Below are 12,584 nucleotides of genomic sequence, written 5' to 3'. Positions count from 1 at the left end.
ATTCTTAATTTAATATATGTGATGTACAATGGTAAAAAATAATAAGAGAGGACAATCTCCTCAAAAAAAGAAACAATATACGAGATACATAATCATGATTAATACAACTAACATTTTAGTACATCAACAAGATCCTATCTATAATTTAATTTTATATTACGTAACCATTATATTGATTCCACACCTGATTTGTTGAAAATATGGCAAACTAACATATAGGATTAATTACTAACATTCTTTTTTTTTTTTTGAGGGGATGTCGGAAGACAATTTTACAATTTTTATTTGCCACAGTAACATAGCAGTCAGTATTTACATAGAGTTGGTCTAAGTAGATACAGTATTAGCTTCATAAAAATTATAATGACTTGCACTTTATAGCACATCAATGCATAGTTTCTTTATAGATTTTGTGTTGATACACAAGTGATGGGTAAAAGAAGTCATACACCACGCACTGTAATCTTTCACATATTTAAAGTGTTAATTGATGAGGGGATACCAGAAAAGAAAATTTTTGTTTCAGATTTCTCACAACTCCATTACAGACACTAATCGTTTTTTACCACGTAAAACCAAGTTTTCTTTTTGACTTATGAATATCACCATCATCATAAACCTGTTTAATTTGATGGGTGGTGTCATTCTGGTATGCAGGTAACTGAACCCCACTGGTGTCCTGCACTAGATAACTTGGACGAATTCCACCCCTTTCATTCAGCTAGATTACAAGTTATGCACGCTATAGGGAAATTAATGAACACAACAAAAGTTGCGTTATTTAACCCTCTATAGCGAAGCAATTACAAGTTTTCAAACAGCTGGCTTGTGCATGTGAAATGGTTGCGTTAAGCTCAATACCGCACACAATCCAAGCGCTGTTTTGATGTGCTCGTGCACACTTTCCCCATAGACATCAATGGGGAGAGCGGGTCCGAAAAAAGCCTAACACCTGCGATCGTGGAAAGAAAAGCTCTGTAACACAGCCGCATTGATGTCTAACGGGAAAAAAATACGTTTAAACCTAACACCCTAACATAAACCCCACATCTAAACACCCTTAATCTACTGCCCCCAACATCGCTGACACCTATTTAATGTTATTAACCCCTATTCTGCCACTCCCGATATCGCCACCACCTAAATAAAGCTATTAACCCCTAATCTGTCACTCCGATATCGCCCCCATTATACTAAAGTTATTAACCCCTATTCCCCTGCACCCCAACATCGCCCACACTATAATAAAGTTATTAACCCATAAACCTCTGGCCTCCCACATCACTACCACTAAATAAACCTATTAACCCCTAATCCACCAGCCCCCCACATTGCAACAAAATAAATTAAACTATTAACCCCTAAACCTAACCCTAACCCTAACACCCCCTAACTTTAACATAATTAAAATAGAGCTAATTTAAAGTTACAGTTATTAACTAAATAATACCTATTTAAAACAAAATACATACTTACCTGTGAAATAAAACCTAAGCTAGCTACAATATAACTAATAGTTATATTGTAGCTAACTTAGGTTTGATTTTTATTTCACAGGTAAGTTTATATTTATTTTTACTAGGTAGACTAGTTAGTAAATAGTTATTAACTATTTACTAACTACCTAGTTAAAATAAATACAAACTTACCTGTGAAATAAAACCTAAGCTGCCTTACACTAAAACCTAACATTACAAACATAAAAAACCTAACATTACAAAAATAACAAACAAAATTATCTAAAAAAACAGTTTAGGTTTTGAAAATTCAAATCAGCTAATAGGATGAGAGCTACTGAAATCCTATTGGCAGTTCAAAACAGCCAATAGGATGAGAGCTTCTGAAATTCTATCGGCTGTTCGAATCAGCCAATAGGATTTCAGTAGCTCTCATCCTGTTGGCTGACTTGCATTTCCAAAATCAAATCAGCCAATAGGAATGCAAGGGATGCTATTTTGAATCGCGTACCTTGCATTGAAGATTCAGTATACGGCGGATGTCTTCAGGATGGACCTGTTCCACGCCGCCGGGATGAAGATAGAAGATGCCGCCTGGATGAAGATAGAAGAGGCCGCCTGGATGAAAACGTCTTGCTGCCAGGATGAGGATTTCGCCACCCGGATGAAGATCGTTCTAGTGGGACTTCAAAAACTGTAAGTGGATCTTCGGGGGTTAGTGATTTTTAGTGAGTTTTTTTAAGGGTTTTTTTGGGTGGGCTTTTTTTTTAGTTTAGGGTTTGGGCTCTTCTTAAAAGTGCTAAATGCCCTTTTCAGGGCAATGCAAAAGAGCTGAATGCCCTTTTAAGGGAAATGCCTATACAAATGCCCTTTTCATGGCAATGGGTAGCTTAGTTTTTTTTTATTTTGGGGGGTTGGTTGGGTGGTGGGTTTTACTGTTGGGGAGTCTTTGTATTTTTTTACAGGTAAAAGAGCTGTTTAACTTAGGGCAATGCCCTACAAAAGGTCCTTTTAAGGGCTATTGGTAGTTTATTGTAGGCTAGGGTTTTGTTTTTTTTGGGTGGGCTTTTTTATTTTGATAGGGCTATTAGATTAGGTGTAATTCTTTTTAATTTTGGATAATTTCGCTTGTTATTTTTAATAATTTAGTATTTGTTATTTTTTGTAATTTAGTCTTTTTTATTTTTTGTAATTGGATTGTAATTTTTAATTTGACAGGTAAATTTTAATTTAAGATAGGGAAATTGTAATAATATTTAATATAAAGTTAGGGGGTCGTTAGGTGTAGGGGTTACTAGTTTAAATTAGTTTATTGCAATGTGGGGGCTTTCGGTTTAGGGTTTAATAAGTTTATTTAGTATATTTCATTGTGGGGGGGTTTCGATTTAGGGGTTAATAGGCTTATTATAGTGGCGGCAGAATTAGTGGTTAATAACTTTAGTATAGTGGGGGCGATAAGAGCGGATGGCAGATTAGGGGTTAATATTATTTAAATAGTGTTTGTGAAGTGGGAGGGTGGCGGTTTAGGGGTTAATAACTAATAACTTTAGTATAGTGGCGGCGATGTCGGAGGAGCGGCGGAATAGGGGTTAATAATTTTTATTAGTGGTGGCAATGTCGGGAGTGGCAGATTAGGGGTTAATAAATTGAATTTAGTGTTTGCGATGCAGGAGGGCCTCAGTTTAGGGGTTAATAGGTAGTTTATGGGTGTTTAGTGTACTTTGTGACACTTTAGTTATGAGTTTTATGTAACAGTTTGTAGCGTGAAACTACTGCTTGCAGATTGCAAAACAGATCTTGTCAGTATAGGCTACAACACAAACTTTTTAGCCTTACCACAAAACTCGTAATGGCAGCGCTATGGAAGTCCCATGAAAAAATGTCATTTTTACGAATGCGGGACTGACGTTGTGTTACAGGCTAAAATGCTTGCGGTACAGCTATACCGACAAGACTTGTAATGGCTGTGGTGCTTTTTTAATGTTTAAATTAGTTTATTGCAATGTGGGGGCTTTCGGTTTAGGGTTTAATAAGTTTATTTAGTATATTTCATTGTGGGGGCATTCGATTTAGGGGTTAATAGGCTTATTATAGTGGCGGCGGAATTAGTGGTTAATAACTTTAGTATAGTGGGGGCGATAAGGGCCGATGGCAGATTAGGGGTTAATAATATTTAAATAGTGTTTGTGAAGGGGGAGGGTGGCGGTTTAGGGGTTAATAACTAATAACTTTAGTATAGTAGCGGCGATGTCAGGGAGCGGCGGAATAGGGGTTAATCATTTTTATTAGTGGTGGCGATGTCGGGAGAGGCAGATTAGGGGTTAATAAATTGAATTTAGTGTTTGCGATGCAGGAGGGCCTCAGTTTAGGGGTTAATAGGTAGTTTATGGGTGTTTAGTGTACTTTGTGACACTTTAGTTATGAGTTTTATGTAACAGTTTTGTAGCGTGAAACTACTGCTTGCAGATTGCGAAACAGATCTTGTCAGTATAGGCTACAACGCAAGCTTTTTAGCCTCACCACAAAACTCATAATGGCAGCGCTATGGAAGTCCCATGAAAAAATGTCATTTTTACGAGTGCGGGACTGACGTTGCGTTACAGGCTAAAATGCTTGCGGTACAGCTATACCGACAAGACTTGTAATGGCTGCTGTGCTGTTTTAACTCTGAAATTAACATTTTTTCAGCGTTAAAACACGGACGCAAAACTTGTAATCTAGGTGATTGTAAACTGGGCCACGCCCACCACCAATACCACTTTGTTCATTCTTTTTAAGGGGATATGGATTTCTTCTAGCTTTAGTAACAGAATCAATCACTTGTTTTGCATACTCTTGGAAATCTTCTTCCTTAACCATACATTTTTTGTTTTGTTTGGCATACTTTAGCTCCCCTTGTTTTTCCACTTGAGACATTGTGGATTTTTCAGCATTTTGCATAATCTGCTTCTCTTCTTGTGCTCTTCTCATTTTCTCTTTTTCATGGGCAATAAATAGGGTGTCTGCTTCTTTTATGGCATAACTCTCTTGCTTAGCTTTAAACTTCTGCTCTTTCTCTTCCTACTCTTTTTTTTCACCTCATAGTTGGCCTTTGCTTTGTGATTGCCTTTATGTCTGCCTTCAATTTACCTTTTTTTTTCGCTTTCTTTTTTGTTCTTTGATTCTAATGCTGTAACTGCATTATGGATATGCTCATCTTCATCATCCTGTTGCTCTTTTAGTTTTGCTGCCAGATGATCAGTGATTTGATTTCTACGCTCTACAGTAAGTCTATTTATTTCTTCTTCTCTTACTTTTCAGATACCGGCCAACTTTTTCTTTGCAAGAACGAAATTTAATCTTCAGCTTCCTGATGTTGCTCTGTAAGAAAATTCTTATCTCCAACATGTGCAAGATGATCCATCATGATATGCCGTTTTTGTTCTATTTTCATTTGTTCCAACTTGTTCCTTTCTAACTCATACATTCTTATTAGTTTCCTTATTTCTTCACCTTCTTTCATCTCTGTTATTTTCTCTAACTCGGCAGCATGTTTGTGTTCCTCTATCTGTTTTAGGATGTCCTCTGTGTTTTTCTTTCTGTCTGTGATCTGCTGAAGGGCTCTCTTTTGGTCAGTCACTCTTCCTTCTTCCAGTTCTCTCTTTACAAAATCCACATCCCTCTTCTTCTCCAGAAGCATCCTTTTATTCTTCAATTCAATCTGTGCTTCTCTTTCTATCATTACTTCCGTAAGTAAAAGTGCACCATGAAATTTCTTGACTTTGTCAGTATCATAGTACTGTTTGATCCTCGCTTTCTCAATGGCCTCTCTTCTTTTTTTCTGCTTGATATTTGGCTTCTTCTAAATCAATCTCTTTTTTCTCCTCCTCTTCTTTTTCTTCACGTAGCTTTTTTGCTTTCAGTTTTTTCTGTCTCTGACCAGCAATAGTATTAGTCCAGTTTTTCACTATCTCTTTGGACCGTAAATGCAGGGCTTCTCTCTCTTTCATTTCTTCATAAATTTCCCTTGCTTCTTTCTCCAAAGTGTTTACATTATTCTGAATTCTTTCCCATTCTGCCTTTGGAAGAACAGTAATCTGGCGAAGGTCAACTGGATTGATCATAACCTGTTCTGATTGCTTTTCAGCTGACTGCAACTCTGCTCAAACCCTTCCTCCTGCTATAATGGACAACAGGAATTACTAGCATACTTAACCTAATAAAATATAAAACAGAAAACAACAAAAAGAGAGAAAAATAGCGGAGATTAAAAAAGAAGGGAAAAATCCATCCTCCCTCCTTATATGGATCCAACCTTTGAATACCCCGAAGCTCAACTGCTATAAGCTTCAATATGTCTCTCCAACATTAGTGATCCATGTATACAGAAAGATATCTAATAACACTAATTCTGCAAAACTAGTAGAAGATAAAATGGAAAAAGAATCCGTTTTTGGAGGTAGGTAAGGTATGAGTTAGTGATAGGAAGCTATCCCAACAAAAATTTTTTAATTTTTTTCTCCGAGGCATCTTAAAGATGATATGATTCAAAGACTATTTGATCTTGATTGCCCTTAAGGACCAAGGCAGAACCCGGGGTCCTACTAGCTTTCAAATTTTTTAGTATGAAGTGTGTAGCTGTAAAAATAATAGTATTTAAAATGGGTATCCAGTAGCTGTCTCTAGAGTTCTGAGTAATAATTAATAAAAAAAAATATTCTAATGAGAGAGAGATAGTCGTCTTATAGAGATTATTAAACCAATATAGGATTTTCAGCCATAATTAAAATTTTTTACGCTTAATAAGAGTAGTAAAGCTTTGTCTAATTTTTTCATGGTCTATTAAAGAAATAACTGGTAACCAAAAATTACAAATCTTATCCATAATGTCATACATCAATGAAATTGAAGCATCACCCGCTATAAATTTTTGTATACAGAGCTTGATAGCTGAAAAAGCCACTTCTGGAAGATATATAATGACGTATTTGAAAGTATGCAAACATATTTGACCTTGGTATATTATAGTAATGAAAAAGTGATTCAGCAGAACACATTTGATAGTTTTCATCCAATAGTTGCTTCACCGAGCTTAAACCTTTTTCGGCCCAAGATTTGAATAATTTTTTATTTATACCCGGAGAAAACTGTGGGTTACTAGTTATAGACAGAAATTCTGAAAAGTAAAATCAATGCCCAGACGCCAGCAAAACTTGTGCTATGCTAAAACTATATTCTTAATTGAGATAAGGCAGACAGAATTTGAGGGTAAGTATCGAGGGGTACAATGAAGTATAGCCTTTAAAGCCGATGGAAAGATAAAAAATGTCTCTATATCAAAAGAAGATACTATATTGGTTTCAGCAATCCAATCTAGGGCGAATTTTGCCAAGGCCACCAGATTGTATAGCCTAATATCTGGACATGCTAATCCACCAGTTCCAAGATTTTGCCTTAATCTAGCAAGGGCAATTTGAGTTTTTTTTATCCTTCCAGATAAACTTAGAAAAATAACCATAAAGCTTACTCAAATCATTATTTAATATAAATAATGGTAAATTTTGGAGAGGATAAAGAAGACGTGGAAAAATAATTGTTTTAATTAGGTTTACCCGAGCCGTCATAAATAACAGAAAGGAAGCCATAGTTGAAGATCTGTTTTTATCTTTTGAAAAAGAGGCAGAGTTTGATACATACCAATTCTTAGGGTTCTTATGCAGTTCTAGACCTAAATATTTGATAGCATCTACCACTTTAAATGGGATCTTAGGAAGAAGAGCAGTGCATTTACCTACACGCATTAATTCGCTTTCCTCTAAATTAACCTTATACCCTGAAAATGAACTAAATTCTTCAAGACATTGCAAAATTATCGGAATAGATTGATGAGTATTTTCCAGAAACAACAGTAGATCGTCTGCATTGAAAAGTATTTGCAGTCATGAGTACCAAGAGGGATCCCTATTAAAATGTCTCTTAATCGAACTGCTAGAGGCTCCAAAGCGACATTAAAAAGAAGGGGTGATAAAGCTGGTTTAAGCATAGAGTTCAAAAGTCTCAAGCTGTAAGTGGAGTACCTAAATATTCTGTCCTGGATTAACTTTTCTTTATTTTGTTAATTAATAATCTTTCAAAGGGTATCGGAAGTCAAGTGCCAGTGTTTTCAGATAATACAAAATTAAGCAATAATACAGTTTGAACAGAATGTTACTTCACAATTAGATTTGGATTAATTGGGGGATTGGGCAGGCAGGTAGCAGAATATGTTTAATTTACATAAATGCAAAGTTAAGCAGTTTGGAAGCAGAAATAAACATATACACTATATGACAGGGACCTGCTGTCAGGAGGTCCAGAGCCTCAACTGCTATAAAAAGAAGAAAGAAAATAATGTTAAAGTAAAATAAAACAAAAAATAAAAAACAAAGTTTCTTAGCTGCATGCAAATACATGGAGAGAAGTGACGAGCTCCGCCTCCCTTGATTGCGCAACAACTTAGAAGGTGCTGTATGGAGCGCCCACCCACATTATTAAGCCCAACAGAAAAAAAGCCAAAGGGAGGCAACTCTCATATCTGCCTCTTGGTATGGGGGTGGGGTGGGGTGGTATTACAGTGTAAGTGTAAGAGAAGCACTGACAATCTGTGCTGTGGGCCAGAACTAATAGAATAGAGAGATTTGATTATCAAACTAACAACTACTTTTAAAATTGATCAAATGTGCATAGTTTGTCTTTGAATATGTAGCACCCTATCATCAGCTGTATTAAGAAGTTTTTATGTTTAATATTTATCATTTTAAAAACCACTGCATTTTTGTGTTCTATCTTGCATGATTCATTTTAAGAATATGATGAATTTTTATTTATGTTGATGATTTTTTACTATATACATTAATAAGACATTAATAAATACTACATTTATTTATATTGGGCCTTTTTTTTAGACAACTACTTTATATCATCTATATTTGTAACTCAAGGGAAATAACAATAAATGAAGCAAAAAATAATACATAAGAGGAATATTGTAGTATCACTAGTTTATGATCTAAATTTACCTTCTCTCTCTCTCTCTCTCTCTCTCTCTCTCTCTCTCTCTCTCTCTCTCTCTATATATATATATATATATATATATATATATATATATAATATATATATATATATACGTATATATATATATATATATATATATATATATATATGGCTATTTTATTGTATCAAATAAATTGAATATTTGGAGATTACCTTTCCTCTGAATAAGTGTAGTTTGCTTTTTTAGCACACTCTTTTTTTGTTGGTGAATTTAATATATTGTGAGATTTAGGGATAATTCTCATTTAAAGAGTTGCTAAAACTACACATATTGGGTATTTTTATTCTTATTAATAGATAGATCTGGGCAGCAGAAATGGGACTGATGTAGAGATATCATTAAGGGTATCATATTCAAAACCTTGCCGATCAGGTGTGATATTCTAAGAAGTCTAGATGGTCCTGTGAGGCCCTTAAAAATTTTTTTTAGAAATACAAATTTTATCTTAAGAAATGTTTATGTTGCTATGTAGTGTTCTTTATGTGAAACAGAGAATCCTACATTACAATAAAAGGTCAACCTTTATGAATATCTAGCAAGATGGAAATAATAAAGCTTGAAAATTGCAGAAGGGAATGACAAAATGGCTAAGGAGAATGGAAGATTTGAGTTATGAAGAAAGGCTGGAAGGGTTGTAATTATTACACTCAAAAGAGGTGTTTTAAGAGGGGATATAAATTCATTATACAAATTTAAAAAAGGTAATAAGCAATTCACAGTTGACCTGTTAATTAATAGGACTATACAAAAGCAAACTCAGTAGATATTTGTAAAATGATTGGATTCATTTTTGGGCAAGCAGGATATACAAGGATATAATGGTTAGCACGGATAAAATAGAAAGAAGATTATTGATCAAAGGAGAAATCCGAGTTTGGAGCCCAGAAGGATTTTTTTTATCAACAGTAGAAAGATAAATGTGAGGAAGGTTGAACTTGATGGGACCTGGAGATTTTTCAACACATATTATTACTCTGTAAACATAGAATTATGTATTATAGAAGCTTTGTTTTACAAACTGACATTTTGAGCTTATTCTACATATATCTACTAATTAATCCAGTGGTGCATTTTGGAATTGGTAAGACATTTTCAATGTAGTTGTATATAGAGCTCCTTGTAGTGCTTGTTTAAACTTCTTGAATCTTGACTTTAGATTTGCTCTAGTTCTGACTCCTCTGACTGTGTTTCTGCCACTGAATTCCTCAAAGAATTTTAAAAATGCAAATTTTATCTTGAGAGATGTTTATCTCACTATACAAAATGCTTTATGTGAAGAAGAGACGTCTACATTACGATACAATGTTAAAAAAAAAAAAAGCTCTCAAAAATTGAGTTAATTCTCTTCATGCATTTTTTTTATCATCAGGCACTTAGGTCCTGAGGATATAAAGATTGTGTGCTTGTAAGAAAATCTTTGCAGTACTTTGAAGCTCCTGTCCTAATTCTATAAAGGCAGTTTTTACCTTGAGAACATTTTCCCCACTGCAGTTCTCACTGTTATTTCTTTCAAACTGAAAGGTGTCAAGATTGTTTCATAACATGAAAAACACTTACATGGGCGTCTGCAGGGTAGGGCAAGGGAGGACAATTCCCCCCCACCTGGATTTTTAGTAGAGCTGCTCCTCTGGATCTAGCATGGAGATTGTGCAGTTTATTTTTATGTGTGTTGGAAACACAGCCCTGTGTGATAGAATAAAGCACCTCCCTATCGGACTTTCAGTGATCACATGCTATTAGGTCATGTGATCGTTGTAACATAGTAACATAGTAGATAAGGTTGAAAAAAGACTGAAGTCCATCGAGTTCAACCTATACAAATCTAAAATACTTACAAAAAGCTCCAGTTAAGCTTAAATAACCCCATTAAAATGTGACCCATTTAATACTAGCAATCATATCCATGAATTTTGTTTATATACAGAAATGTATCCAGACTATTTTTAAATGTATCTATGGTATTGGCATTCACTACCTCCTTTGGTAATGAGTTCCACAATTTTATTGCTCTTACAGTGAAAAAACGTGCTGCTGTAGCTCTTACACTGAGAAAACTTCCAGTTTAGCTGAGCTTCCTGTTATGTGTGCGGGAAGTTTGTGCGGGAGGTGAGTAAAAGGAAGATTTTTTTATTGTTTTCTGGCTGCTGTAGATGCTGTAGATAATTACAAATGCCAGCTGCTTACACACATATTGTTCCTCAGGAAGCTGACTGTGTGTAACCTGAAGAAAAAGAAAGCATGTGCACTTTATATTCTGCAGACATTCCTCCTAAGTGACCTTTTTGTTAACTGTCCATCAGCTTAAGTGTGGATTGTAGTTAATGGTAGTGTTTTTTTATGACCTGCTGTGACCTGACTGCACTTTTTATCTTTTCCTTTACAGATGTGTTGCTCGGTTTGTTGCTTATTACAATTTTTAAAAATTAGATTATGCTCTGGTGCAGGGGGGACCCCTGATTATTATCTGTCTAGCAGACAGATGTTAGTACACACCAGAGAAAGTGTTAGGGCACTGATTTAGTGTCTTCTAATCTATGCATTTGAGAATAAATACCCACTTAGCATAATAACTGTAATAGGAAAAAACAGACCTTGACAATATTCTCCTTGTGTTTTTTTTTTATTTTACTGTTATTAGAAGGGTCTTACGTTGGCAGGGATGAAGGGACCATAAATATTCCTTGACAAAGGGCGGAGTCCCGAAACGTGCGTCGGAATCACTGAGACGCCATCACCTGCTGCTATCCTGTGTCGGAGTTACCTGCAGTTCTACACGCTTACATCCCGGTATGACAACGGGGTATGAGACCAGAGTGGTCTGAACTTTTCCATTTCCACACCCGACGGTGACAAGTCTCCCAGTGGCACTGTAGAGCAGGGAGCATCAAGACGCAGGTAACACTGTTACAAATTGGAAGCGATGCTGCATTGCTGGAGCAAATAATACACAAGATTGCCAGAGGTCATATGTGCGTTGTGAGTGAAGCTTTATGGTGTGAGGTTGGACTACTATCAGAATAGACTTTCCCCTGTCACAGCCGGTTGAGATTATTATGAGCATTATAGTGTTATGGTATTGACACAGCAGCCTTATTTTGAGACACATATATATATGCAACACTTATGAGAAGTGTGGAAAAATAACAATTGTTGCAACTCACATATATAGATTAAAAGACTGCCATTTGCATTGAATGTATCTTGTGAATTACGGAAGTGCAAATAACTGTTTATATCTGTATACACCACTCAAGGAAGGTTGTCATTACATAAATGGTCTGCTTTCAATGGTTGAATTTAAAATCCTTAGAAGAGTTGCATCGTTAAAGCTGAGTGATCAAGATATAGCAGCCTATCGTTAGTGTATACAGATACATGCATCTTACATGTGGATTACTAGAATACAACAATTGTTGCAATTTGCACCCACTGATTAAAGGACTAGTGTATATGCATATATCATGTATCTTGTCACTTACGTAAGTGTGAATGATCATTCCAAAAAGTTTTCATCAATATAAGGACTCTATGATCACACTGTTTGACAGTATCTGTTCAATTCTCAGGAGATTTTTTGATTATCAAGGCTGAGTGACTTTTTTGTTTTCAAGTTTTTTGCTCTTCAGGTGGTGCTGTTCTAGCACCCCCTTGGGACGCCGGGGGGGGGGGTTGTTATATCCAGATACTGAACTTATTTTTGCCTTTTTATGATTTAATATATTTTCTCTCAGTATGAATAATTTTTGAGTGCATGTCATAGTGTGAACATTTTTCTTGCTCAATTTAGCGGATTTGTACGGTGGTTGGGGATTGTGTGAATGTGAATGGATGTACATTTGTACCGTCCATATCAAGTATCGGAGTTGTTTGTCCTGTTATGGTGAATATACTATAATTAAACATTTATTGCTAAGACTAGCTTGCTGGGATTTATTTATTTGGACCATAAATGTGTTTAACACAGGGCATAGGGTAGAGCACATCTAGTTATGGACTGTAGGATTTCTGCTAACCAGTGATAGAAGACCTTTTATTAAAGAGACATTATAGAGCAT

General features: G+C 35.5%; 1 pseudogene; it reads right to left on the bottom strand.

The window, feature by feature from the left end:
* Positions 1–562: 562 nt before the first annotated feature.
* LOC128657692 (cilia- and flagella- associated protein 210-like) lies at positions 563–11,414 on the bottom strand (annotated as a pseudogene).
* Positions 11,415–12,584: the final 1,170 nt, after the last annotated feature.

The sequence above is a fragment of the Bombina bombina genome, chromosome 4, assembly GCF_027579735.1.
Source record: "Bombina bombina isolate aBomBom1 chromosome 4, aBomBom1.pri, whole genome shotgun sequence".
Taxonomy (NCBI): Eukaryota; Metazoa; Chordata; class Amphibia; order Anura; family Bombinatoridae; genus Bombina; species Bombina bombina.
This window is presented reverse-complemented; position numbering and strand designations above follow the sequence as displayed.